Source organism: Alligator mississippiensis, chromosome 1 (genome assembly GCF_030867095.1).
Source record: "Alligator mississippiensis isolate rAllMis1 chromosome 1, rAllMis1, whole genome shotgun sequence".
Taxonomy (NCBI): domain Eukaryota; kingdom Metazoa; phylum Chordata; order Crocodylia; family Alligatoridae; genus Alligator; species Alligator mississippiensis.
The window spans coordinates 116,885,111-116,912,560 of record NC_081824.1 but is presented as its reverse complement, the minus strand read 5'-3'; the positions used below and the strand labels follow the sequence as shown (position 1 = coordinate 116,912,560).

The window sequence follows — 27,450 nt, the reverse complement described above, 5'->3', positions numbered from 1 at the left end:
TCTGATGAAATAGATGCAAAGAAGTTGGGGTTCCTGCTCCTGCTCTAATGGTTGCTGATGCATTTTACATTAAACAGTCATTGAATAAACAGAAGATAGAACCCAGGTGATGCCAGAACTGGTAGATTCGAGATTCATGCTCACTTTTGCTCCCTCTCTCTGGCCTAGTGAATCATTCCTTCTTTTCTACATCATGGGACAGCTTCAAAAGCAGGGTTGGCAAGTTTCTTTCTGCTCAACTGCAGCCTAACTTCCAGCCTGGTGATCAAATTACTCTCTGGGGAAGTGGAAGATATGGGTTTGAATTTCCCCAAGGAGAAAACTGAGTTCAGCTTTCTCATATGCTGGATGAGTGCTCTAGCTAGTGGGCTGATATTGCAAAGGCAGACACTTCTGGATTGAAATGAATTAGCTACATAACCCTAGGAGAATTCCCCGAAGGAGGCAGGCATTTCCCTGCAGCTTTAAGCAAGAGGCTTAGGGTGTGGTGATCAAGATATAATCCTCTTTTAATTTCAGCTTGTTTGTTATGCTAAGTATTCCTCAGTTTACCACCCTGGATGCTGTGAATCCCATTTAAAAACTTCCCCTTTTCCCTGTGCATTGCATAACAAGCCTAGGTGCCTATCTCAAGACCATAAATTCCACTTCGAGAGTCTCTGAAAGTAATCTAAGTGATACAGTGCTTTGTGTCCCAATGCCTGTTTCTTTATGGCTCAAACTCCTAGTTTCTTGTTCCAAAAATTCAGTGGTTTATGTTTATATTGGTTTTGGACAACCAGTCCATGCCTTCTACCGTCCTTTTCCCTAGCAAACCTACTCAGTGAGTCTCTCTCTGTGTACTTATTCCAATGGGATGGAGACATTTAGCAATATAAATAATGAAACAAAGGAAAAAGGGCACTTTCTTTTGTCTGTGTTTTGTTTTGCTCCAGGAAGTGAAGAGACACTAGTCCAGACAGCAGAAATGACAGGTCATGGTGTGGGCATTTCCTACGAGACAGGAAGCTGTATCAATCTTTATATGGAACGCTGGCTGGCCACTGATTTCCACTTGGTCCTTTGTACTTTTTTGCATTGTTTGCAGTGGAAGCTTGGAAAGGCTGTTACAGTTGGAAAGACAATGCACTGTGAAAGAAACTTTTTGTATAGCTTTGCATTTAGTGTCAGGTATCATAATCAAACACAAGTCTCCAACCAAGTTATGAAGAGCCATGTGACGAACTCAAGGGCTAACAGAAGTTACACATGAACCAGTTTAAGTGATCAGAAACTGGTTTAAACCTCTAACAGTACATATGTGAAATGCACATAAATCCGTTTCAAAATGGCCGAAACTGATTTACGATAAACCTGGCTGAATGTAGTATCAGACTTAACTGATTTGGGTCAAACTGGTTTATGGAACTTCTGTCCCAGACCTCTTCCTTGTTTAAGTTAAACCAGGGTTCCCCAGCATCCCAGAATGCTTTTCAGCCCTGGACTGGGCTGTGCTATCTGCTCCAAAGAGGAGGGATGGCCCTGTCCCTCTGCTCTCTAACTGAAGCAGGGGCAAGGGCATGGCCAGGTCCCAGCCTGGCATGTCCCCCTGTGGTGAAGGGGCAGGGAGGGGGTTTATTTCCCCTTCCCTCACCTCTCCCTCGAGGGCACCAGGCTGGGGTCTGCTTGGTTATGGCAGAGCAGCCCCCATCAGGCATTTCCCCCCTCCCCCACAAATGGTGAGGGTTATGCCCAGCCCAGTTGGCAGCCTGAAGCAAATCGGGGGAGGGGGATTTAATCCCCCCTCCCTCCCCTTTCCCACCAGCATGGACCCCAGCTGGGGTCTGCCTGACTGGAGTTCATGCTCGTGGGATAGAGGAGAGAGAGGGGCTCAGGCTGCCAATGGGGCTGGCCACAACCTTCCCCCCCCCCAAACAGCAAGGGGTGGGGGAAATGCATGAGGTCCTGGGAGGACCTGGGGGGAGAGAGTAAGGAAGGAGGAATAACCCCTCTCCCTGCCCCTTCGTCTTAGGGGACCATGGTGGACTGATGTCTGACCATGCTTCTCCCCCCTGCCAAAAAAAAAGCCTGCTTCCCACCTCCTACTCCAGGCACACCCTGGCTGGGGTCCCTGGAGGTTTAAACCCCTCCCCAATCATACTGCTGGGGGCCTGGACACACTCCCCCAACCCCAGTTCAGCTGCCTTCCACCTGGCCACTGAGGAAGGGAAGGGAGAGCTCTCTTTAGTGCCCCCAGCTTCTGGCCTGAGCCACTACAGGCATGTGCCTGCATTTTCAGAATCAAAAGTGAATGTTTATTTACTTGCAAATCAGTTCAATCTTTGCAGGTTAAACTAACCTGCAAAGATTGAATCAGTTCAGGCTTGGTCTTTTTGAATGTTTATACTTACCAAGTGCTCTAAATCCCAGGAATATAGATTGTATATGTGAAAGTTTTAGAGACTTCTGAGGATATTGCAGTAGTTTTCAATATTCTCTTTTGAAGGAATAATATTGTTTTAATCAGAAATTGCTGCTGTGCATTCCCAGAATTAATTTGTTGGAAATTAGTTTCGATAAATTAATTGGAAGCGAATTCACCACCAGTATAGATTAAAGCGAATTGAAGGCCCCTCTGATCTGCACTAATTGGTTATAGCCACTTGTATCTGGACATTGTCCCCAGCATGACTAGGATGTCTAGAGGAATGTTTGACATGTAGCAGCTTCCTGCTCACTGATGGCTTCCCAGATGCAGGTGGAGTCCTCAGTAAGGGAGATCTTTCTGCTTTTGAAACCCGTTGTGTTGCATGTCACTTGTTGGGTTGTCACTTTTTGTAGCAGTCCTTTGTTGTAGCAACACTGTGTTAATCTTCTGTATAACTCTGTGGTATCAAGGGTGGCCATAATTAAGATGTGGCACGGGGTCCTAAAGATTAATATCTAGTGTTGCATTGGGACAAAATGCAATGAGCATATTATTTGTTAACCTAGTAAAGCTAAAACTTGTCAGCTACTATAAGGAAATTCCAAAATCAAAGCACTTTTTATTAACCTTGCAGCTCATGAAATTATCAAAATAAATGGGTGTGGTTAATGAAACCATGACATCCATAAGGTAAAGTATTTCAAAAGCAAAATCACAGTGTGGCAGGTGGAAAGTTGAGATGTTTTGTGGCTTGCATTGGAAAGAACACAATCATCAAGGGAAAAGAGGCCTAATTAAGAGATGGGGATTTATATACCACTGAGATCCAGTACAGAATGGAACAGATGCTCTTTTCAGATTTAGGGGCAGAAAATGGGAGGAGTGGGAGGATGGGGAAACTGGCAGCCACAGGAGTTATGGTAGTTCCTTTTAGATAAACAGCCAAATGTGCAGATACTTAGCAAAGTGTGTTTCCAAACTGAGGAACATACTTTCCTACAAGATACTCTTCTTTTTTTGACACATCGTGATTTCAGCCAAGCTGAAAATATTGCAGAAATAGCTTTTCTCATGCTGCTTTTCATTTCTAACTAAGTCTAAGTAGGTTTTAACAAGGAAGGAATAAAGGGTGCAAAGGCTGTTCAGTGAATTTTGGATCTTAAAGTACATATGATTCAAGTCAGACTTACCAAGTAGAGCTAGTCAGAAAATCATTAAAATGTTTCAGGTATATTTCGAAACATTTTGTTTCTTTTTAAAAAAATAATTTGAATTGTCCAAACATTTCAACATTCATTATAGCCAATCAAAGAAAATCAGTATTTTTTCCCAGAATATTTCAGAGCAAAAATCAAATTTTCTTGAGATCATTTTCAATAACCCGTTTAAAGAGTAAATTTTCATTACATCATATGATTTCAGCTTTACAAAAGCAGGCCATCCCTGTATCTGTTTTCCCTTTCACAGACTTCAAAGGGGTTAAAAATGCTTTTGAGTGGGAGAAAATCTGAAAGAATATGCATGCTACCCACAGGCAAACACCTATTATGCAGTCCTGGTTCTTATTCCTACATAAAGCAACATGATTACTTTTTGAAAGCTTGAAGTACTAACATATCAGACTACCTTGCATGCATTATTTTCAGCAGATCAAGTTACTCTACCTGGTCCTGGGGTACAGGTTGTAGCTGTGTTGGTCTAAGGACATAGGCAGACAAGGTTCTTTGGGTAAATCTGATATCTAAAGAAGCCAGAGGGGGTGGTATGCATGCAAGAAAGTCACTGGCTTTCTTGCATGCATACCAGCTTCTGGCTTCTTTACTATTCATTCCATCCAGGAAGAGCACACACCAACTGCAGATGCTTCCTCAGCCTGACAAAGGGTATTTATACCTGAAAGCTTGAAAATAATTTTCCAACTCTTTTAGTTGGTCTAATAAAAGATATCAGATTTATCCAAAGATCCTTGTCTACCTGATCCTGATTCTTGACTGCCATGTATATTTTGTGCAAAGCTTGTTTAAAGTGGCTGGATACGTCACTTTACAGCTGGTTTGTATTGAAAGAGCTCTACGAAGTAGTTGGAGGGCACTGACTCTAAATATTGATTGCTGGATACATTCCACACATATGCTATTCACACATAAATAGGATATATACTTAAAAATAAGACTCAAATCAATAGAAATGTAATGATTTTAAACTAAAAGTTATGATAGTGCTACATATTTAATCTCTGTGGGCCCTATGGATGCATCTACATGTATAATTAGTGCACATGAATAAAGTCTGGGGCTTGTTGCTCTGGAGCATTTTGCTCCTGGCCACGCTATTTGAATGTGCCTGGTGGTAATTAACTTTATTTATACTCAGCATGTAGAGCACAGTCAGAGCAGCCCCAGCTGGTAAAGGGCCCTGGGAGTCAGCTAGCAGGCAGCCCCCACACTGAAGGACTCTTATGCCCCAGCCAGCTGGGTCAATGGCTGCCCGTGTGCTGCTGCACATGAAAAAACTCCGCAGCAAGGTACTACTTATAAATACCCTGCTGCAGAGTTTATTATTTTCTCATGCCCTAATGGGGAAGTCCTGTAGATGCTGAGATGTTTACTGTGGAACTAATTAGTCAGCTTCACACTAAATGTCTTGTATAGATATGCCCATAGTTATAGGGACTGATCCAAAGTTCACTGATGCTGATGGAAAGACTCTATTGATTTCAATGGGTTTCAGAACAAAATAATAGCTTATAACTTAGCCTAAATTTTACCCTTAAACAGTAAGATATCCTGTTCCTTGTTTGTTTCTACCCCTTTCCTCCACCTTTATAGTGTTTTGTATTCAGTAAATAGTTGATAACATTTTTTTTCAAGAATACATATCAGGTTTTCTATTCTGCTCCAGTATGCTTCTTGTCATGGTGGGGTCCTACAGGAGGGCCGTGATCTCCTTAAGGCCCCCTCTTCCATGCCAAGTTGGCCCAAGGGCACCCTCGGTTTCTCGCCCGCCACGTCTTTGATGTTTAAATCAGTTGGGAGGCTGTCTTATGTCTCCTTGGACACAGTTATTTCTGGCCCCATGAATTCCCAGACCCCTTATGGGTTCTGCTCTACCATGGGTGCTTCCTGGGCACCCTAGCCTTATGGGCTATGCGTGGCTCCAACCACCCCTTATACCACACCCCAAGCCTTGCAGTTGGAATGGACGTTGGTCTGTCTCTCTATCTGTACTCACGCCCGTTTCTTGGGCCTCCTCGGTACTGCCACCCTTTACTTGAGCCTTCTCGGTATTGCCGCCCCCTCCTGGGGTTCTGTGCCCAGCCTGGGCCTCCTCCGCAGTGCTGTCCCCTTCTCCGGGGCCTTCTCTGTACAGTTGCCCTCTCTCTGGGTCCTCCGTGGCCCCACTGGGCCTTCTCAATCATGCCCCCTCTCTGGGGCTCGCCACACCCACACTGGGGCTTCTCAAATGCCCCTCTCTGGGCTGGGGTCTAAGCACCCTGTAAGCTGTGCCCCTACTGGCACTGGGGTCCCCACGCTACTGTGGGTCCCCTATGAGGTTTCCTCCAACCCCTAATAGTCTCACCCAAACCACCGGCGTAATACATAACAACAAAGCAAACACAAGCCTCTTGGCTACAACTTAACTTAAGGCCGCCTGGCTATAACAACATTGCTCCAATGTCCTGGAGTCGCCATCCTTTACTCGGCTTGAGTAGTACCAGCGGTTCTCACATCTTAGCTTCAGGAGCTCCTCTCTGTCTGGCTGCTGGCAGGTAACTGCTAGCCTGGCCTCAGCCCTGGGCTTTATGATGGCCAGGCCCTGCCCCTTCTGGTCAGCTGACTTCCCAGTTGCCCTGGGCAACCCACAGCTGTGCTCCTTATTCCCTGCCAGGGCTGTCTCCCTGGCAGTTTCCTCTCTCTAGGAGCAGGGCACCTCAGTTTTCTGCGACACTTCTCCAATCCTGGGTCATGCAGTTTCCTGTGATCTGTATATTAACCACTCAAAGTCACTGCTTCCTTTGAGGTTACCTACCTTCTACATACTCTGATATGACTAAAATCAAACCATTGGCCTCATTTTGCAAATAAAAGGAACTTTGGGTGCTTTCCCATGGGTATTAGTTTATCAGTCAATGTTTGTAAAACCCTTTCAATATGAGAAACACTACCTCCAATCTTTATTTTTATTAAAAGGGGTTTTTTCTCCCTAGAGGAACTGCATATATAAATCAAACCTATTTGTTTGTAAATATTTGCAACATTGTTGCAGTGTGTGGCAGCACACTGGTTGTACCTGCCACCTTAAGACCATCTGGCAGGCTGTGGAGTAATTGGCAGGTGGGTTCAGGCCCAGTAAGGTAGTCACCTAATTGGCTTTATTGAAGGAGGGCCATCTGATTGGAGGAGGGCTATGCAGACAGAGTATAAACCCAGACTTCCCAGTTACACCTGGGGAACTGGAGGAGTAATTATGCAGCCTGAAAACTGCAGATTTTGGAACACCTGGAGGTTGAGGATAGGAATTATGGGGATGAAGGAGGTTCCTTTTGGTCCTGGGTAAGACCTGAAACTGCACCCTGCTGGGGTTGGTTGGTGTGGTGGGGCTGCTGGTGGTGGAGCAGCCCCCAGGAAATGCCACACCTGCACTTTCTCAATGAAAGATTGGGGGGCGGGGGGCAGAAAGCATCAGCCCCCACTGCCTTGTGGGTCACCCTGTAGAGGGGAAAGGCTTGGGTTCAAGGTCCACTGGGAGGGACTTGAGGCCTACAGAACATGAAGTGTGGCCTGGAGGGGGTGAAGTGAGTGTGTGTGGCCCAGGGAGGGGGCAGAGTATGGCCTGAGGAGGGGCCAAGGAGTAGTCCAGTGAGGGGTCAAGGCCCACTGAGTGGGGCGTTAAGGCCTGAGTGGGCCAAAGGATGAGTGTGGCTCAGAAAGGGTCTGGAAAAGTAGTATGTAGAATTGGCTGCTATCTGTGAGGCATGGGACATAGTGTAGGGATGGCTCAGAGCTATGTGATAGGCTTAATACACCAGAGCCACAAAGGGGGCAGCCTGCCACATTATACATATTCATTTTACATCAAGGCGTGGCAGAAGAGTGCAGGGGCAGTCTGCCCTAAAACAGGGGCATCTCTCTCTTCCAGGACCTGGGCATTGTTACACAGTACTTTTGCCTTTATTTTCATCAGCTAATGTGGACTGTTGCTATGAGGAAAGTAATTTTTTTTCTCCTGGGACCAATCCAGGAATTTTCCTCAACCCCTTTTTTCTAACAAAGGATAGTTTTGTAACTGTGACCACTGCTCCTTTTGTTGGAAAAAAATAATCAAAGCAAGAATAAATACCATTCCTTTTTCACCATCACATGATGAAAGACAGATTCAGAGATTTCTTGTCAAAAGATTCATGGTCCCATGCTCGATGTCAGTCAGTTGCGGAAGACTTTATGAAATATTAAAGCAAATGTCAAAATCAGTGATTTGGGGGAAAAGCATATGAAGTAGATGGCAAAATCTCTCTCACAATGTGACTCAATTAGTTCCTCAACGAAGTGGCTTTCCAGTGATTAACTGCTTGCCTTGCAGTAACAGGACTATGTAAATGCAGACCCTGTGAATGTGATACCCAACTATCTTTCAACAGATGCAGCGTGATCCAAAGTAAAGAAGGGTGTCAAATGAGTAAAGAGAAGTGATGTGTTTTTCCAGTAACCATGAAGGGTCAAAGTCATCCATCCTGTAAACTCATTGAAGCTGTTGGTTATGTAAAAGATTAAATGGGCCTGGAGAGCTTTGTTGGTGCTATTGTATCACACCACTGCTACTTGCACCTATGTAATTGAATCTATGCAAAATACAAATGGTCTACTTGCATTAGTCATCCTGTTTTAGGTGCTGTATTGTCCTTACAGTTACACAACACATGCCTTTCAAATATTGTCCTGAGAGTTGAAGGTTATTCTTTTCTCATAACTTTTAACTCAAGTCTGTGGAGCAGGTACATAATGCCTATGGTATATAAAGTCTGATTGCAACACTTTGGCAATGGTGTAATTGTGGGGAGTGGGGGAGGGGCAGGGAAGGGAAGGGAAGAATGCATGGACCAGCCCCTGTGCTGACTTAAGATGCTAGAAGGGCATCCTTCACTGTGCCACCCTGCTGTAGGAGCCAGGCAGGACCACCCCTATGCTGTCCAGCAGCCCTCCTTTCCCTCCCTCTTTCCCTACTCTCTGCTGCAGGGTTCTCCCAAAGGCACAAAATGTGGTATTTAAACTTCTGCACTTCAGGGTTTGACTTGTTCCAATGGATACTTTGAATGACTCTGTCCTGTCTAAGAATGCACGTGTTGTCTAGCATGCATTGCCATAGCAGAGGGTCACCAGCTCCTACCCCACGCATTGCCAAAACTACTTTGGGAATGGAGACCTAGGGTTTTCCACAGTGAAAGCCAGCAAATTTGAGTAACAGTGCTCATTTGGGGTGCGGAGGGTAAAGCCCTGATACTTCTGTTACTGTTCTTTCAATCTGTTATATAATGTTATGTTATGTTTGCTTTCCTGGTTTCTTTTCTTGTTTTTCTGAGTTGTAATTTTGCTGAGCAACTGCATTTCTGAAGATGAGATGAAACAGGACACTCCATCAGATGAATTGACTTCTGCTCCTTCTTCTCTTCATGTAGGGGGAAAGCCACAGGCCATGTGCATATAGTTAGTAGAGCTGCAGGTGGCGGGTTGCTGGGTGAGGGGTTTGAGGCATTTAATTTCACATGTTCAGCACTGTGTTGTTTCTAATTAAATGAAATGGAAAAAGAAAAGTAAAAGGGAGAACAGCTCTTGGAAAACGTGACTCAATAAGAAACCCTGGAACCTGTTTTTAATTCTGTGTTTTGATCTTTCCTATTTCTACAACCTACCTATCCTCTTTCTACAGGAGATGAGAAAAGCCCATTGCAATCAATGGGAGTTACCCGTATTTGATGATGAAAAAACAGAGTCCAAGCAAGTACTCGGTTTCATTTCAGTTCTTACTCCAGCTTTTTCTTTATAGCAGCTGAAGAAGATATTTTGCTGCCAAGAAAAATCTCTACTTTATACAAGTAAGAGGTTTCCTTTTGGACACCAGGTAACCTTATCTTTTCATAACAGAGTTGGACTAAGCTTTAAATGCAGTATTATAGATTCTTACCTGGCTACATTTACATCTGTCCATGCACAGCTATTAACTATTATTAACAATTATTAATATTTGCATAGCACCTTCCATCTTTGAAAGAGGACTTTACTAACTTAACAAACTGATTTTATGGAATAGCAACATCATGATAGGTAAGAGTAAAACTCATTTTCCTTTATAAACATATCCCAGTGCATATCTCCTGACTATTTGGAAATCAAAACTATAGGGATATAAAGTTGTGTAGTATTATATTTCATATTTGTCAGTAGAGTAGGTAGTACAGTTCCCTCTGTCATTCTGGCTTAATGTCAGTAAGGGGGAATATACATTGTCTAAAAAATGTATAGCAGAATTAGAGTAACAAAAGTAACAGCTATAAATCAGCAGCTGTTTTGATGAAGAGGGAATAAAGTATTTTGAAGTATAACACAGCTATTTAATTTTTAATTTTTTTTTAATAAAATGAAACCACATTCCAAGCTCCATTTCTGTTTTCTTGGTATTCCCACTGGCAGTCTTTTGGTATGAATAATTCAACATTCTTAGTGGCCTATGCCAAGTATAACCCCCAAACTCAAAACTTACAAAACTCAATTTAAAGTTTCTCACCTTAAGCAATACATTTAATGAATTATATATTTTCCTCTAATATGCATTTTTGAATGGATTGCAAATAACCCAGGCACTATCCCTTGATACTATTAATTTTAACATTAAAGCAAGAGAAAAGCTGAATATGTTATAAATATCCCCTTAGCCAAAAGCCATAGTGCCTATCCTCTGAAAATTTGGACATAGAGAAAAGTCATTATTGGCTCCTGCAATCATCACTAGTTACCATTGCATGAAGAACATGAGAGGTAAACATCAAACTAAATGCATAATGATCTCTTTGGAATAATTTTCCAAAGATATAATGTATTCTGACTTTAACTGAGAATAGTATGGAAAAAGAAATAATAAACTAATGAGGTATGTTGCCCTTGGTATAGAGAACAAGAAGTTTCAAATGAGAAATGGATTTGAGTTGCACATTTTAAATCTGATTCTGATTTCAAATATTCTGAAGTTCAGTGGAATTTGGAGATAGGATTTTGGTTTAATCCAATATAGAGGTATGGGCTAGCTTTGAATTGAGGACCCCATTCAGATCCTAAAACACCAATGATCAGGTGTTTTCACATTGAAGGTTTAGAATCAGAGTCTATAAATTGATAAGTACAATACAATCTAAGTGCAATGGTAGCCAAGAAAAGGGACTATGACACTTGAAGGCTAGATGGTCATAGCCTTTCTTCAGTGGCACAAATTTCCCTGCTTGCCCAGACTGGACTGCATCTCTAGTGCACTGGGGAAAACAGTGGCTACTCTTCTGATTCTCCTTCCAGTGAGCAAATAGGAGACTGAGGGGAGTTTTGGTTCTGCCCTTCAAGTATAGCTACCTGGATGCTTCTTTCCTCCTAAGCCAGTGAGTACTGAGGCAGAATTATGCCTTCCTCAGGGCAGATTGTAAAGTTACAATGTAGCCCTTGGTGTCTGTGATACAAACTTTGGTTAAATGTTCCAACTTTTTGTTTTCCAGTCCTGGAAAACCAAACCTGGAAAAAAAAGTAGGAACTGTATTTGGTCATCTCTTCCACTTTCATCTTCTCCTTCTGGAACTGAATAATCAGAAAACCTATTCCTGAGTAGTCAGAAAATCTATTAGTGCCTGTGTTAGTAACAGGTCATTGCTCTTATGCATCTCTGTTAGGTGAATTGGCTAATTTCAATTAGGTTCATGGGTGGAAGCATAGCACTGGCTTACCACACAGATCCTTTTTCTCAATGGCTCATCTAATTTCTTTATGTTTGCACTTTGGGTCCCAAAGGGAAGCATTATACTTTACCCTGCTGCTAAATTAAATTTAAAGATATAAAATGACTTTATAAACCCTTCTCAAAATGACTGTTTTACATTTTTAAATGCAGTCAGCTGTGTGGTTTCAGGGTAGAAATTGTTTGGGTTGGTTAAGTGAATTGCACTAATGACTGGTTATGAGTCACTTAGCAGTAGTAGAGTGATCCTTAATTATTAATATTAAAATTATTAATCAGGAAACCTAATTGGAGTCCTATCCATTGGGCTTAGTACTGTACAACCATGGACCCAGAATCAGGTGAAGTGACAGAACATATTTGTGGGTTCCTGTGCATAAGTCCAGGAGTTAGACTGTGTATTCAATAATCCAAGAATGGGAGATCCCCCACTGATTTCAATAAGTTTACTGGAAAAGCTAAATACTGTACTATACTGTGTGAGTATCCCTCACTCCTTTTGATGGGGAAATGACATAAGAAGACAGGCCTTTGGACCACAAATGGGAGTGAGGGTTTGCAGTGTGGCCGAAGTATCCAGATGGAATATGATAGGAAAGAAGTATATAACTACTGGTGTAAAGAATTCCACGTATAGGAGAAATCATCCAAATGGAAGAAGGAACATAGCAAAATGATTCATTCTGGGAAGACCTGACAGAAATCCAGCCCAGTATCCCTTATTAATAAATGTTCTTCTTATTCAATCAAACTATGGGCACTTTTACTACTACTTTGTGCACCATTACTGATGCTTAAAACCTTTCCCTGTGGCATTACTGAGGAAAATGAAATAAATTCTTCATCGTCTTTTGTCTTTAGTTCAGTTTTCAATGCATTTTACTACCTTGCAAAGCACTGTGTGCAGCAACAGGAACTAAGTGGTCACTTAAACCCTCTTGGAAGATCCACTTGAGTTGACATTATTTGTTCAGTCCTATTGTGAGCGATGAAATATGGTTAAAAATATCTAATCTCCATCTAGCAGATGTAGCCTTTGTATTTTGATACCTTTCACAAACAGCTGCTATGTTTCATACACCAGAGTCTCCCAGCCCTTTCAAGATATAAGTTAATTAAGAGAAATAAACTACAAAACATAACGCTAAATGATACCCTGCCCCTGTCTATAAAAGACCCCATTGCAGAAAAAGAAAGGTGTGCAGATAGCACAAAAGGCACTATACACATGCTGCAACATGTTCTGATTAGATGTGTTGGAGCAAACTCAATAAATTTGAGTCTGCTGGAGCATTGTACTTTGAACACTCCGGCGAGTTGCAGCATTTGGTGTACTCAAAGTCCCGCATTTCAAAATGGCAGCAGTGGCACTTTAACTAAAGATTATCAAACAAGCTTTAATTAAAGTGTCCCCCCCCCCCAATTTTAAATGCAGGATGCTGAATACATGAGACACTGTGACATTTTAATTAGAGTGGCTCCTGGAAGCCACTCTTATTAAAACTCCTCCCTCTCCCTCCCGCAACCACGCCAAAGCATGTGTATAGGCACCCTAAGAGTTTTTATCATTCTGATGCAAATCAGGCACATAGGACCACATAAAGGATGGCAGTCATGAATCTGAAGTGAAACCTGTTCCAAGCACCAAAAGATATTGGCACCTCTGTAAAGTGAGCCAATGGCCCCTCTCCCCTTTCTTTATTCCACAAATAGTAGAGCTCTGGGGCCACGCTGCTCTGGGACTGCCCCCTCCCATGTCTATGCCTACCTCCTCCTCCCTTTCAGAGGGAATGGCTACTGCACAGTGCTAAGGGTGCTGTGAGCAGGACATCACCTAGGTACCTCTAGGCACTGGCACTCTGCGCACTGTGTGAATGAGAGCAAGAATGTATTATATTTCCTGTTCCTGACCTGTGGTTACAAAAGGATTTTTTTCCCTTCAGATTCAGACTCTAGCTTTCTGGCATTCAGAATGATTTAACAGATCAAAACATCCAAGCAATCCCCAGGGCATGCTGTCTTTTGGAGGGAATATCAAGTATGAATAATGGTTAATACCCTTGGCATACGAGACAATGTAAGGTAAGTGAAGTTCTATGAGAGTGTTAAATAGGACCTCCTGCATGCTTGTCTCCTATCAGATTCAAAGCACATTTTCTCTAACTAAACTCAGAGGCCTGCAGAGGCCTTTGACTTTAAAAAGAAAAAAAAAAAATCAAGGAATTCACAGTAAATGGATGAACTCCAAATATCTGATCATAATTGACTAAAAAAGAACCAGGCAAAGTGAAAACTGCAGGAGGAAGTCAGAAGCTTGGATCATTTTGTTCTGGATGTTAGTTATTTGCACCTTTTCAGAGCCATCAGAAACCTTCCAGGAAACTGCTCCCAGTCTCTAATTAATATATAATATGCAAAGGCACATAAAGAAATTACAAAAAAAAAGTACTTTCTGCAAAAGAAAGCAATATGGAGCTTTAAGTGATAGACAAGGTCTCTTGAAATGCACAGGGCCTTAAGCTGAAACTATGGAGTGTGGAAACATACAGAGAAAAACCCAGTATGGCACAGAAATGCCCCGTCTGTCATGAGACTTTCATTCACTTTAAATTTAGGCTGACACTGCAAAGAAACCACCTCCACAAACCCCGTCTGCTACCTGCTATGCAGTAACTTTTAAATATGTGACAGTGCCATCCCGTGAGTCAGGGTTCAATGCAGTCAGGACTGAGAAACAGTGAACTGGTTTAATTAAAAATGAGTGTTGGGGAATTTTGCTGAAGGAAATTTCTGCTCTGTACTCTGCTCAATGCTGAAACACAGTTACACAGATCTGCCTCTTTCGGTGGAGCATTTAATACATGCAGCATTTCTGGCTCATCTGTGAAGGCACACGGGACAAAAAGGCTTTTCCTTCAGAGCAAGTGCCCCTTCATAAAGTCTTGCCCTGATCTGTGGACATATTGTGCTATGTAGTTTCCTGTCTATCACTTGCACTACTCTAAACCCTCTGGCTGGCTATTTTAGGCACTGCAAAAATGGGATTATGTATGTATTTACTCAATTTTAAGATAAGGTTTATTTCCCCATTTAACATGGGACAGGTGGCTGTTGCAGCCCTGGCCCTGGCCCCAGGTTGGGACTGGAGATGCAGCTGCTGCTTGTCCCCCACTCTGCTGCCACTGCACCCCTGCCTCTCCTTTCAGCAGACTTGGGCCCCAGATCTCCCTTTCCCCTGAAGTGCCACTTCTGTCTCCATGCAGCCTTGAGCCCCTGCTCCCCCTACCCCCTTCCACACCACCTGCTGTTTACCTTTGCTCTGGCACCCGCAGGCTCCACCTGGGCTTCTGCCTGGGCTATGGACCATGGCCCTGGCTGTGGCCTTGGTCCTGGCCCCAACTGTGGGGAGGATACGAGGAAGGGACAGGGGAAGACAGCTGGTGGGAGCCTGAGACTGGCAGGCGGCAGAGTCTGTGAGGGGAGGTAGGAGCAAGGGGGGCAGGATATGTGGAAGGGGAAAGGTGACAGGGAGCAAGGTGCCTGTTCCCCCCTTCCTGTAGCACTGCCTGTCTCCACTGCCCCCCCACCACCTGTCCCCCTTCTGCCTGTCCCCCACTGCTTCCTCTATTACCTGCCCCCTTACTACTTCCCCCACTGCCTTATTCCCACCATCTTCCCCCCACCACTGCTTTCTCTGCTGCAGTGGGAGTGGGGATGAATTTAAGATTGTCCTCTAATAATTAGTTTCTATACATGGAAAATTATAACAAACATAATTCTTAAACTTAGGGTTGTCTTCAATTTTGAAAAATATGCTATTTTGCATGGCCACATACAGACAGAATACATGGGTGCTTGTCTTGTGATTACTGATGAGTGATCTGTAAATGCCTCTTGGATACTACTTTGTGTTCCATGTCTGTTTGATCTCAGGCAAGTATCATCAGATGCAAAGAGGTCATCGTGTGGGTGAGATTAAAAAAAAAGGGACTTGGATCCCAACAGTACTTTCCCAACAGGCATTTAGCACTTTCAGCCCACAAACTCATGAACATGAGCCTTCAGTATGAACATAAGCCTTCAGCGTGATGCTGCGGCTAGTAAAGCGAGCAAAATGCTGGCTTGCATCTGTAGATGCTTCTCAAGCAAATCCCGGGACGTCATTCTCCCATTGTACTCCGTCTTGGTGAGGCCGCAGCTGGAGTACTGCATCCAGTTTTGGGCTCCACAATTCAAAAAGGATGTGGAGAAGCTTGAGAGAGTGCAGAGGAGAGCCACACACATGATCAGAGATCAGGAAAACAGGCCTTATGAAGAGAGGCTGAGAGCCATGGGGCTCTTCAGCCTGGCAAAGTGCAGGCTCAGGGCTGATCTGGTGGCCACCTATAAGTTTATCGGGGTGCTCATCAGGACCTGGGGAATGTCTGTTCACCAGAGCGCCCCAAGGGATGACAAGATCGAACAGTCACAAACTCCACTGCGACCGATTCAGGCTGGACATAAGAAAGAACTTCTTCACTGTCCGAGCCCCCAAGGTTTGGAATAGACTGCCGCCGGAGGTGGTTCAAGCACACACTTTGAACGCCTTCAAGAAACATTTGGATGCTTATCTTGCCGGGATCCTATGATCCCTGCTGACTTCCTGCCCTTGGGGCAGGATGCTGGACTTGATGATCCTCCGGGGTCCCTTCCAGCCCAAATGTTTATGAAATCTATGAAACACTATATAAAACAAAAGCTTTTGTGGTATATTTATCTACTCTGATTGGTCTATCCTAAATCTAATCCTAAAACTAAACTCCATAGGTGTCTTACAATGGAATGGAAGAGATATAAGCTACTGTGGGCTAGTTTTCATTTACTACAGGGTAAGAGTGTACATGTAAAAAGTTAATACAGAGCAGCTGACATGCTCTAGCACCCTAACCTGCTTTATCTCACATAGCTTATTCCTGTGCCCTTTGGGGTACTTGATCAGCTGATATAAATTGTCATAGTTCTGTTGGCTTCACTAGAGCTATGACAATTTACCTCTGCTGAAGATATGGTTTGTTTCTGGTATAAAACTTCTTTACAGAACTCCTGGTTACTTATGATCATTGAAGATAGGGTTAGTGGAGCAGGTCACTTGGGGTCCATCATATTTGGCAGTAGAATTTCCAGGGTGGAGTTTTGCCCATAATCATAGCAACTTTTTTATTAATTAAACTTGTAACCTTATTCTTGTGCAATAAATACAATTGTGTATGTGTATATATCTATAGATATCTATAATTTATTTATCTATATATTCATGTAAATGCATGTGTATGTAATGTATAGAATTTTGTATCATTTGTATGTGTAATTATTTTATGCTTACATGTTGTTTACTCTGCAGTGAAGTTCAGTAATATTAGAGATAGCCCAAGGAATGTGCAAAGTGAGATAAGAATTTTCCCAGACAGATTAGGTACATAGTTAAGTGTTATGAACTTTGTCTTAACCTTCTTTTTTAAATCTTCTTTCCCAGGAACTCCAATAAAGTATGAATAGCAACTGTTTGATTATAATTAACTTGAAAAGCTAAATTCAATCCTGGTGTAATTCCATTGTTTTCACTGAGTTTAGAGCTAAGAAGGATTTGATAACAACATTTAGGGTTTAATTCTGGTGTGGGCATAGTACATACATAGGTTTCTAAATGGATTTAGACATCTGTTGCCAAGACGGCATTATGCTATGCCCTTACTAACAGCAGCCTCCAGCACAAGACTCTATAAACTATTTTTACATAGAACTGAGATAACCTGCTCAGTAAAGCTACGTAGAAAGACCATTTACACTCTTTGGCAGTATGCATGCAAGATGTGTTGACTACACCTGACTCCAGGTGCTCTTCTACAGTGCTCTTAAAGAAAGCCTGAAGAATAGTACCACTGAAGGGTTTTGGAAATGTAATAATGCATAGTCTAAATACTGTATTGGTTTAACTAAACTGATTTTAAATCAATCTATTTAAATGGATGCAAATCACAATCATAAATCCATTTATAATGGATTAACCCTTTCTTAAATCAATTTAGCTTGATTTGGGGTACACTACAGAACATTTTGACATATATATGCTTTTCAATTACTGCAGCCTGTCAAACAAGACTTTACTACTTTGTATATGTCATGCTATATTGACTTTCCAGGGTGTTTTTCTGATGAGAAGATGCTTCTCATTTTAGGAATTGATTTTGATGTTACTAAGAAATAGTTTGGGATCAGACCATTTATGATATTTCTGTTCTTTTTTGTAGTTTTCTTATTAGTAGTTTTGTCATTTTTGTTGTCTTGGGAGTCCTGCATAGTCAACAGCAAAAGTTCTGCATAGGGAATGGAGGAGTCAAAACTGGGTCTGCAGATCCAGCCCACGGCATCTCTTGTCACAGAATTCATCAAGCTTCTCAGTGTGGAAGTTGGTCTGCTACCATTGCTGTGGCCAACACCTTCTTGACTTTGCCCACTTTTCCTGCCCAAGGGCTTGCTCGGGCTGTTCAAAAGATTATCTTACCTTGGGCATTCCATTGCTTCCTATTTACAGTTGGCAACTCAGAAAGAATTAACTAGTAGCTTGCACTTGATCAAATGTCTCTTTAGGATGTCCTTGAAGAGCTTCCTTGGACAATACACATCTCTGTTTCACCATATTGGGGCTGCTTGGGCATTTATATATCATCCAACCAAGCAGGGACCACAGCAGGAGCATTCACATCGTGGCCCTGTCTGATTCCTTGAATCTGTGAATCCTACATACATATTACCTATCACTTATCCATCTAAGCCACATATCCTACCCAGGCCCTTTATTGTTAATAATTGTAGTAGGACCTTTATTGTTAATAATTTTATGGATATGCAGCCTGCATGATGGATATGCAGCCTGCATGCCACAGGACTTTGTCATTGATCAGACCGTTCTACCACCTCATTTGGAGTATGGCCTGAAAACACCTCTGATAGAACTTCTCCAGCTGATGGATGTAAAGTATCCAAGTTTCCCACCTGTGAGATAAAGTGATAGGCATGACAGCTTTTTAGATCTTTAGCTGGCAGGGGAGCTTGGCAAAGGTATGGTGTGTGATAAGAATCAGGTGTGTCTGGATTTTCAATTTAGGGAAATATGCAATTGCACTCACCTCAGTTTTGCATGCAAATACCCCAAGTATGAACATAAACAGCTAATTTGCATATCCTGCGTTGCATTGTTTTTATAGAGCTTAAATGTATTCGTTTGGTCTACTTGTTGACTGCCCAAGAATTGTTACAAACCAAATTAAATGGTATGATATGGTATGAACAAAAGATTAAGTATGCAATTAGCAAGAAATACAGCAAATAAACATAACAAGCACATTTGAGCACTGACTATTTTTACCTAAAATGTACTTGAGCCAGGCTGATTTAATTTGATCATATGTGTTGGCATCACATTCAGGGACAGAAACACGTGTAATGTGCTCTTCAAGCAGGAACAATAGAGCTGTCATTCTGAATGGGAGAAATAATGAGACAAGAGTTAGCAGGGTAGTAATAATATAATTGCCTGCTAATTATCATTATTTTTAATTCCATGCAAGAAGTTTAGTTATATAAGCATATACATCAAGATGATAAAATCAAAATGAAGTGCTTTGACCTTATCAAAACAAATGACTTTGGTAATTTTTCATAGAAAGCATTGCTGAAATGTTACATTCCTGTGAAGTATTTTGATTTCATCAAACCAGAGGTTTGTGTCAGAATAGTTTTCCATTAGAAAATACTCAACCAGTTATACTCCTGATTGTTCCCTACAGTTATCATCCTTGCTAATCTGGAGAAACTTTTAGTGGAATTTTTCTCTGAGTATTTATGGAAACTCTCTTTTGTTCTGTTTTTTTCCATTGCCTTGTTAGGATTTTTGACCTATCCTTTTAGCTGACAAGACTTATGAATTCAAATATTCTAAAAAATGTATTGTTCAAACTGTTCTGAACTTTTGGAGTCCTAATCCTCTTAGTTAATGAGTATGTTCTAATTTCTTTCTTTCAGTCTCTCTCCCTCTCCTTTTGCTGAAAGAAGGATGATAGTGCCATATTTAAAAAAAAAATCACAAGTTCATCTCAGAACTGTGATTTTCCAGCATCAATCAATTGCTTGTTCCTATTGATGTTGCACAAAAGTTCATGAAAGGGCTGGTACTGATAATATTTGGACAGGAAATTATGTTCTACAGTTTACTCATCAAGACATTAGAATGCATGCTGCTGTTATTCAGAGCTCATTGATTTGTCCAATATTTGTTTTAAAGTGTTTTCCAAAAGCAAGTCATTTTCATTATGTACAGACTAGACTTGGCTCTTTACTAAGCAGTTTTTCTCTCTCTTTTTTCTTGTACTGTACTATAATTTAAAAGTGAACTGTAGAAGAGCTTGCCAAGCAGTGGGCATGTGGAGAAGGCTTTAGTGCTTCAGCTGACTTGAATTTTCTGGTTTCATACTTGGAAAAATTGCCACACCAACTACAAAAGTGTGGCCTTTTGCCCAGTGGTGACTAAGCAACTTGAAACTAATGCCTTTGTGATATAGAAGAGGGGTCATATTATATGTCCTTTCCATCCCTTGAGAACGCTTTTCTCCATACAAGTTTAAAGTGCTGTTTGAGATTCTCTTCTCTCTGAAGCATTGATATCCCAGCTGAGCAACACAATATAAATGTAGCAGAGTGCAGCAGCATGGATCCTATAAACCAGTGGTTCTCAACTTTTTTTGTACCAGGACCCATTTGTAAACATTGATGGTCAGTCCCAACCTAGGAAATCGTTTAAATAGAAAACAGCCCCCTGAACCTGCCAGTGCCCCTCACTTCCAACCCACAACCCCCCAGCCCTCCTAGTGCTCCTCACTTCTGACCCATTGCCCCCTGCCTCCAAGCCACAACCTCCGCAGTGTGTGGGGCAGAAGGTGGGTATGTGGGGCAAGGGGTGTAAGGCATGGGTAGCATGTGCCCCAACAGATTTGTGCACCCACAGCAGGCATGGGGCTGCAGCCTGGCTGGACAGGCATGGGTAGGAGCTGCCTCTGCAGCCCAGTGGGCAGGATCTGCTGTGGGAGGGTGGAGTGGGGTGGGCAGACTCATTACTCCCACTGCTGCCACTGGGACTGCCATGCTACCTGCACTGCCAACAGCACACAAAATAACAGACAGGACAGGGGACCATGCTGCCCTCAGCTCCTCCCACTGCCAGCAGCTTGTGCACCAGGCATGGCACTATCTTGTGCCATGGCCTGGCTACCACTGCCAGCATCATCACTGTCCTCAGGCTGCATGCACTGCCCGCCACCCCACATCCCCTCAAGGGCAGCCTGAGGGAAGTGGTGTCGGTGGCGGCAGCTGGGCTATGATGGCAGAGCATAGCCGCGGCCTGGTGAGTGAGTGGCTGGTGGGGGGAGGAGGTGAGGGCAGTGTGGTTGTCCCCCCACCGTTCATTACTTCTTGCACTGCTGGTGGCACAACTGGTGTGGGGGTCCCAGTGGTGGCACTGGGAACAACGTGTCTCACCACCCCACTCTGACCTCCCATGCTGGGTCCTGCCACTGGGCTGCAGAGGTGAATCCTGCCCATGCTGGCCCAGTCAGGCTGCAGCCCCTTGCCCACTGTGGGCACACAAAGCTGGCGAGGCACATGCCCCCACATCCCTATGACATGTATCTTGTGCCCCTCTGCCCCCCTGATGCATCATCTATCCCCTCCCCCCCGCCCAATTCTGCCCTGTAGACTTACCTGTGGGAGCTACTCTCCACACTGCCTGGTTGTCACATGCATGTGTGCATATACTCATACACGTGTACATGCACGTGATGCCCTCTGCCTGATCACCCTCTTTCCACTCCCCTTAGCCCTGAGTAGCTTCTTGTAGGCTGGAATTCTGCTAGTCTGCAAGTGGAAACCTGTGGTTTCCCATGTTTTTCTCCTTTAAAGGAGGATCCATTTTTATTTCATATATCCTTGTGACCCACTTTCGGGTCATGACCCATGGGTTGAGAAACACTGATATAAACAACAGGAAATTGCCAGTATCTCAACAACTGCAGTTCGCCAAGAAACCAAGAAACAAAATATGATAGGTTCCTGCTCCTATTCATTTGGTGTTTTTGGTGATAGTGAGTGCCTTTCCATGTGCCATTAAGGTAACATGATCAATTCTGGCACAGTTCTCTCTGGACCTGGCTGCTCCCAGATGCAGCATCTAAATGTCCACCTGCGACTGCAGCGGTTTGAGCTGGGGCAGAACAGCTCTGGGCTGGTAGGAGACCCAGGAGGGTGGAGGTCAGCCCTGGGCTCTGGGAAGCAGTGTTAGGCGGGAGAGAGGGGCATGAGGGTGCTAAAGTGCAGGACTAGGCACCAGACAGCCCTACATCCTTTAGCACCCTTGTGCCCCAGCCAGCTCCTGTCACCTTCTACATGCGTGTTTCAGTGGAGTTAAGTACTCCGCCATAAGGTAGTACTATCTTATGGTGGCATTAATTTACTGAGCCCTAATATCAGTGCACCTGTAGATTGTGATGCTTTACTGCGGAGCTAATTAGTTAACTGCAGTAAAGCACACATGTAGATGTACCCAGTATTGATGTTTAGCCTGGAAATAAGAATAGGGTGTCTGGACTGCTGAAGTGAGCCTATGAAGAAAGGATAGTGTATATCTATTATATGGTTATCCTTTATTCAATTAATTTGCCTAGTAATCTAATTTTTTTCTAAATTTCTGCACAGTGATTGTTTACACTGTCAACATTGAAGCCATCTAATTTCCATATAATTATGGAGGAAAACAGGCTTTTGAAACAGATGGTTACAGATTTGTGTATGCCACAAAAGTAGTGGTAACTCCGTACCGAGGAAAGCCAGCTCTGTAAACTGGCCAGAATGGAGAGGTACTGTCAGTGGCCAGGCATAGTAAAGAGACAATATATTAGTTAACTGTATTTTTCACTTTAGTTTCAGATATCCACCTCTTCAGCCTAGGTCACCAAATAACAGGGAAAAAAGAAATACACAGTACTTTCAAATGTAAGCACTGCAAATTTGATGGCTTTATAATTTGCAGAGCTTGATAGTAGCAATTTTAGACAAGGAGGTACAGTACTATCTATAGCAAATAGAATGCATTGGAGTTTCCCATGGCCACCACTCCTCAGAGGACAATAGTGACAAATAGACGGCAAAACATTGTGTGTGGTGAGAATATTTTTCTGCTGCAGGGATGTTGTGCAATTTGAACACATGGTAAGGAGAAAGGGAAGGAAAATCTTTTCTTAATTCTACTGTAAAATTGTCATTGTCCCTTGCTAGAGGAACAATTTGAAAACCCAATTCTGGGTTTTCAAGCATTAATTTTTAAAAATTATATCCACTTCATGATCCACTTCTGTTTCTCTCCACAGGTACCTGATGCTTATATCCTAGTACGTTGTGTTTTCTTTTGTGTAAACACTAAAATGCTCCATAGAAAATTGCAAGAATGATATCACAAAGCATCAGTTACTGAAGTAGAATTGGGATCCTGTCATGGAAAAGAGTGGAGTCAAATAGTTCATTTTATGTCCAGTCCCGCCACAAAAAGAAAACACCTCAAATTAATCTGAATCAATTATTTTTCAGCCTCCCATCAAATACAGTATAACCTCATGAATCCAGATATCAAAAATCCAGAATGCTCAAAAATCTGGTACTTTTTACAAATACACTACTGCCAGATGTGGCAGTGGAAGCTTGTACCCAGCAGCCACCATTGCTATCCACCACCCCATACCACTGCTTCACTTGCGGCTGCTACTCTGGGACCGGCTGCTGCTCCTCCTCGCCCCTCATGGACATGGAGGGAGAAGCTTGCATGTGGCGGCTGCTGGTGCCATCCACCACCCCGCTCCACATGCTGCTGATACTCTGGGACCGGCCACCGCTAATCCCCCACCCCCATCAACCCCTGGTCCACGACCAGCAGCTGCTCTGGTTTGAAAAATCTGGAATTTTCAAATTTCCAGCAGGTGCTTGGTCCTGAGCATGCCAGATTGATGAGGTTACACTGTACACCATTATTCACAATGCTCTAAAGTCAAAATCAGACCTGAAACTGGCAGAATTCACAACTAGCAAAATGCTGTTAGGGATTATCCATGTTTTTCTGCCTTCTTTACTGAAAAAGTGGTGACATACTGTATTCTGTCCCTGTATATACTGTTTGCTCAGTACTTTCTTATATATAGGACAATTACTTTTGTGACATGGCAATTTTTCCCCAAACCAGTTCAGCCTTTCTCAAAGCACCCAGGAACATTGGTTTATTGCAAGACAGAGCCTAGAACAATAACAAACTGTCAACTAAAGTGAAAATTCATATTTATGAGACATGTGTTTTATCCACTCTTCTATATGACTCAAAAACATGGACGATCTATGCCAAACATATCAAATGACTGAATAGCTTTGAATAAGATGGCAAGAAAGGGTGACAAATGCCGAGTGTTCAAATCATGCTGGCTTGTCATTCATGGGAACATTGATTAGTAAGAAAAGACTCAAGTGGCTTGGTCATGTCAAGTAAATGCCAGATCACAGGAGACCAAAGAATGTGCTGCACTCTGAAGCTTGTGAAGGGTCTAGAAAGAGAGGCAGAGTGCTGCAGAGATTTTGAGATGCTTGCCTGGATGACTTAGGATCCTTTGGAATCTCTGCAGATGACTGGGAAAGGAGTGAAGAATGCTGCCCTGGTTGGTGGAGTCAGCTTGCAGATGGAGCGAGGCGCTGAGAGGCAGACTGGATCAAGTTTTGTGATGACCAGTGTCAAAAGAGGAAAGAATCTGCAGCTCAGATTCAGAGCATTGCTAGTAGGTAGGTGTGCCCTACCTGTGGGAGGGACTGTCACTTGAGCATTGGACTTAGCAGCCATTAAACAACGCACTGGCGCACACACCATGCTCTGTAGAGAGCGACAGTGGCAAAAATATATCAAATTATTCTGGCAACCCTGCCCCCAGATGAAGTTGCTGCAGATGGTGGCAAAAAAGCCTTTTTATTTTTTTTGCTGGTATCATGGCATCTATACTTGTACTTTTGACAGCATAACTATGTTCAGTGGAGTGTATTTTTTCTTCATATGGCTAAACAACATAGATATGTCAGGGAAAAAAATGTCATATTAACCCAAACAATTTTTATAGGGTATGCAAGGCCTTGTATACTTTCTAGGTATCTATGATGATCTTCTGTGGACAAGCTATTGGATGAAAGAGACACCCCGACAGAATTCTTCTTTCAGATAAAAGGCGTATTGAATTCAGTGGATTATATGGCTAGTACTGTGTTTATAGGATTAGATCCATAATATGGAAGGAGGGATGGTGAGTGAATGAGCTATGATCACAGGTAATTTGGTTGAAATTTGAATAAAGCCAATTCAGTGAAAGAGCAGGATGAACTCTGGAAAAATAGTTCACAAATGTTTTTATGATTCCTGGATCACATTTCAGTTCAATAAATGTTATACCCCTTCTTTTTTCTCTTCTTCCCCATAACAATTCTGTGAGTGGGTATTTAATTGGATGAAAAGACATTTCTTCCTATCCTTCTAATATATTATTTGGGCTGCTGTCAGACCTAGGAGCCCCTGTTTTGTGCTTGATGCTGTACAAAAAGGAACAAAAAGTTGCTATTTCATGAACTCTATGGCATATTTACAAACCACTTGATAATATTCATGCTTACAAGTGCAATTCATATGGAACTATAGGTATTCACTATTTATAGCTGAAATGTGTTAATCTTTTTTATACAATTTCAGATCTCTTATCAAGTAGGATAGTGTGCGACTTGAGGGACAAATTATACATTATGAATAATTAGTAGCTAATGGTTTGGAACAACCCAGGGGCAGAAAAGCTCTTTAAATATTTGAACACTTAGATGTAGTAAATATTTATGTCAAAACAAAAGTCTGCTTGCTGGTAGAGTGTGAATTTAAAACAAAATGGTTATATTTGTTGGGTTATTCGCTACAAATCAATTGCTTAACTTTCCTAACTATTTCACTTTTAAATTCTCAGAACAGCTAAATTAGATCATTTTAGACTTGGGACCGTCAGTTTAAGAAAGTAATTGAAGACAACATTTGAAATGAAGGGCAAATGAAAAACGAATGACAAGTACTTATATTATGTTATTTCTACGGCACACTTAACCTTCTCTCTAATTTCAGCTTCTTCTTTTGAGGCTGCATGTCTGTGGAAAGAGGCTGAGGTATCTATACTAGGGGCCTCCAACTTCTAAGATACTGGGGGTCTCATGCCCTGAATACCTCACTAGTGTGAGCCACAGGCCCCTGAGCCTCACCCACTCAACACCACTGCACTATGCACAGGCAGCACCCCTACCTACTGTGTGCATGGCCCCACCACAGCTCCTTCACTGTAGTGCACCATGGACTCCACTGGCACCATGGGGTGCACCACTCCACCCACTGTGATGGGAGTAGGAAATGAAAGCTGAGGAAGGGAAGAGACCCCAGAGATCCCAGCAGCAGCCTAGATACCCCAGGTCATTCTGGGTTGAATTTTTAAATGAAGACGTCAGTGACCAGGTGCATAGTTAATCTACCTTGGATAGCTGTTAGTGTTCATCTTATCTTAAAAGTAAAGGTAGGACAGCATAGGCAGAGGGAGAAAAAATGTGGGGGTGGCTGAGTGTGTGCGCACATGTGCATGCCCTCCCCGTGGGAAAGTCTGCAAGGGAAGGGGCAGGGGGAGGGGAAAGGGCCATGGAGGGGAGTGGGACTGGGGCTGTGCTCAGGCTGGGCTGGGTCATGGGACAATCAGAGCCCAGCAGCTCCTCCATCAGTGTGGGTGGGCAGCTCCTGCCGCTGTGTGCACCGCATGTTCCCCCCTCTTGGCTTCCCTGCACCCTGCCCCTAGATGATTGCCCCATGACCCAGCCTGGACTATAGGACAATGATTGCCCCATGACCCCGGGCCGTAGGACAATTGGAACCCAGCAGCTCCTCCAGAAGTGTGACATGCCGTTGGAAACCAAGGTGGGGGGGAAGTGCCCCCATGATCTTTGCATGGGGCAAGGGTGGGCTTCAGCTGTGAGCTGGGCTCTGCCTGCTCCCAGCCTCTGTGCCTTGCTGCTTCTGCTTTGAAAGTGGTGTGGCACGGTGCAGTGCATCTCCATGTGCCTCACTGCAGCAGCGAGACTCATATGGCACCATGCCACGCCGCTTTCGAAGCAGCTGCAACAAGGCATAGAGGCTGGGAGCAGGCAGAGCCCAGCTCACAGCTGTGGCATGTGCCCCCCAGCTTGGCTTCCTGGCAACATGCCATGCCATGCGGAGGATCCACTGGGCTCTGATTGTTCCAGGACTCGGCCCAGCTGGGGCCCCATTCACTGTGAATGGGGCCCCAGCCGGGCGAGGTCATCGGACAATCCCCACAGTGCAGCCGGGAGCGGACAGGGGTGAATGATTCACTCCTGCCTCTACCCCACTGCCTCCTGCAGTGCAGGGGTCTTGATCTGTCCTCCTCCCCAAAGCCCAGATAAAGAAAGAAACCTACCTGCCTCCTGAACTGGCTGTGATCCTGGCTGCACAGGGTATCTGAGTGTGCGTGCCCTTACCCACTGCTGCAGAAGCCAGTGGCCAGGCAGCCCTCCGGCCATACCTGCTTCCCCCTACATTTGGAGGGAGGGACTGAGCCCAGTTAGTTACTCCCTTCCACTGCCTATATAGGGCAGAGAGAAAGACACTGATTCAGCCTGGCAGTATCGTGGGAACAGTGTGCTGTGCATGACAACAGCATTTACTGTTTAGTTTTGCAAATCATTCCAAATTGTGTGTCTCAGGATAGTTTTTCCAGATCAGCTATCCCTGAATTTTTGTAAGACCATCAAACATAAAACCCCCATCAAACATAAAACTTGTTTGCAAACTATAATCAGCACAAAGCAAATCAACCGGAATCATTACAGTTTGATCAATGTAAAACCAGTGCAACGGG

At 43.4% G+C, this 27,450-nt stretch overlaps 1 long non-coding RNA gene across 1 annotated transcript; it reads right to left on the bottom strand.

The window, feature by feature from the left end:
* Positions 1 to 7,824: 7,824 nt before the first annotated feature.
* Positions 7,825 to 27,216, bottom strand: LOC106737793 (uncharacterized). Its single transcript, XR_001373170.2, has 3 exons — positions 27,010 to 27,216; positions 18,801 to 18,913; positions 7,825 to 9,188 (listed from the first exon to the last, which is right to left on the bottom strand). It is a non-coding gene; the product is annotated as an uncharacterized LOC106737793 (long non-coding RNA).
* Positions 27,217 to 27,450: the final 234 nt, after the last annotated feature.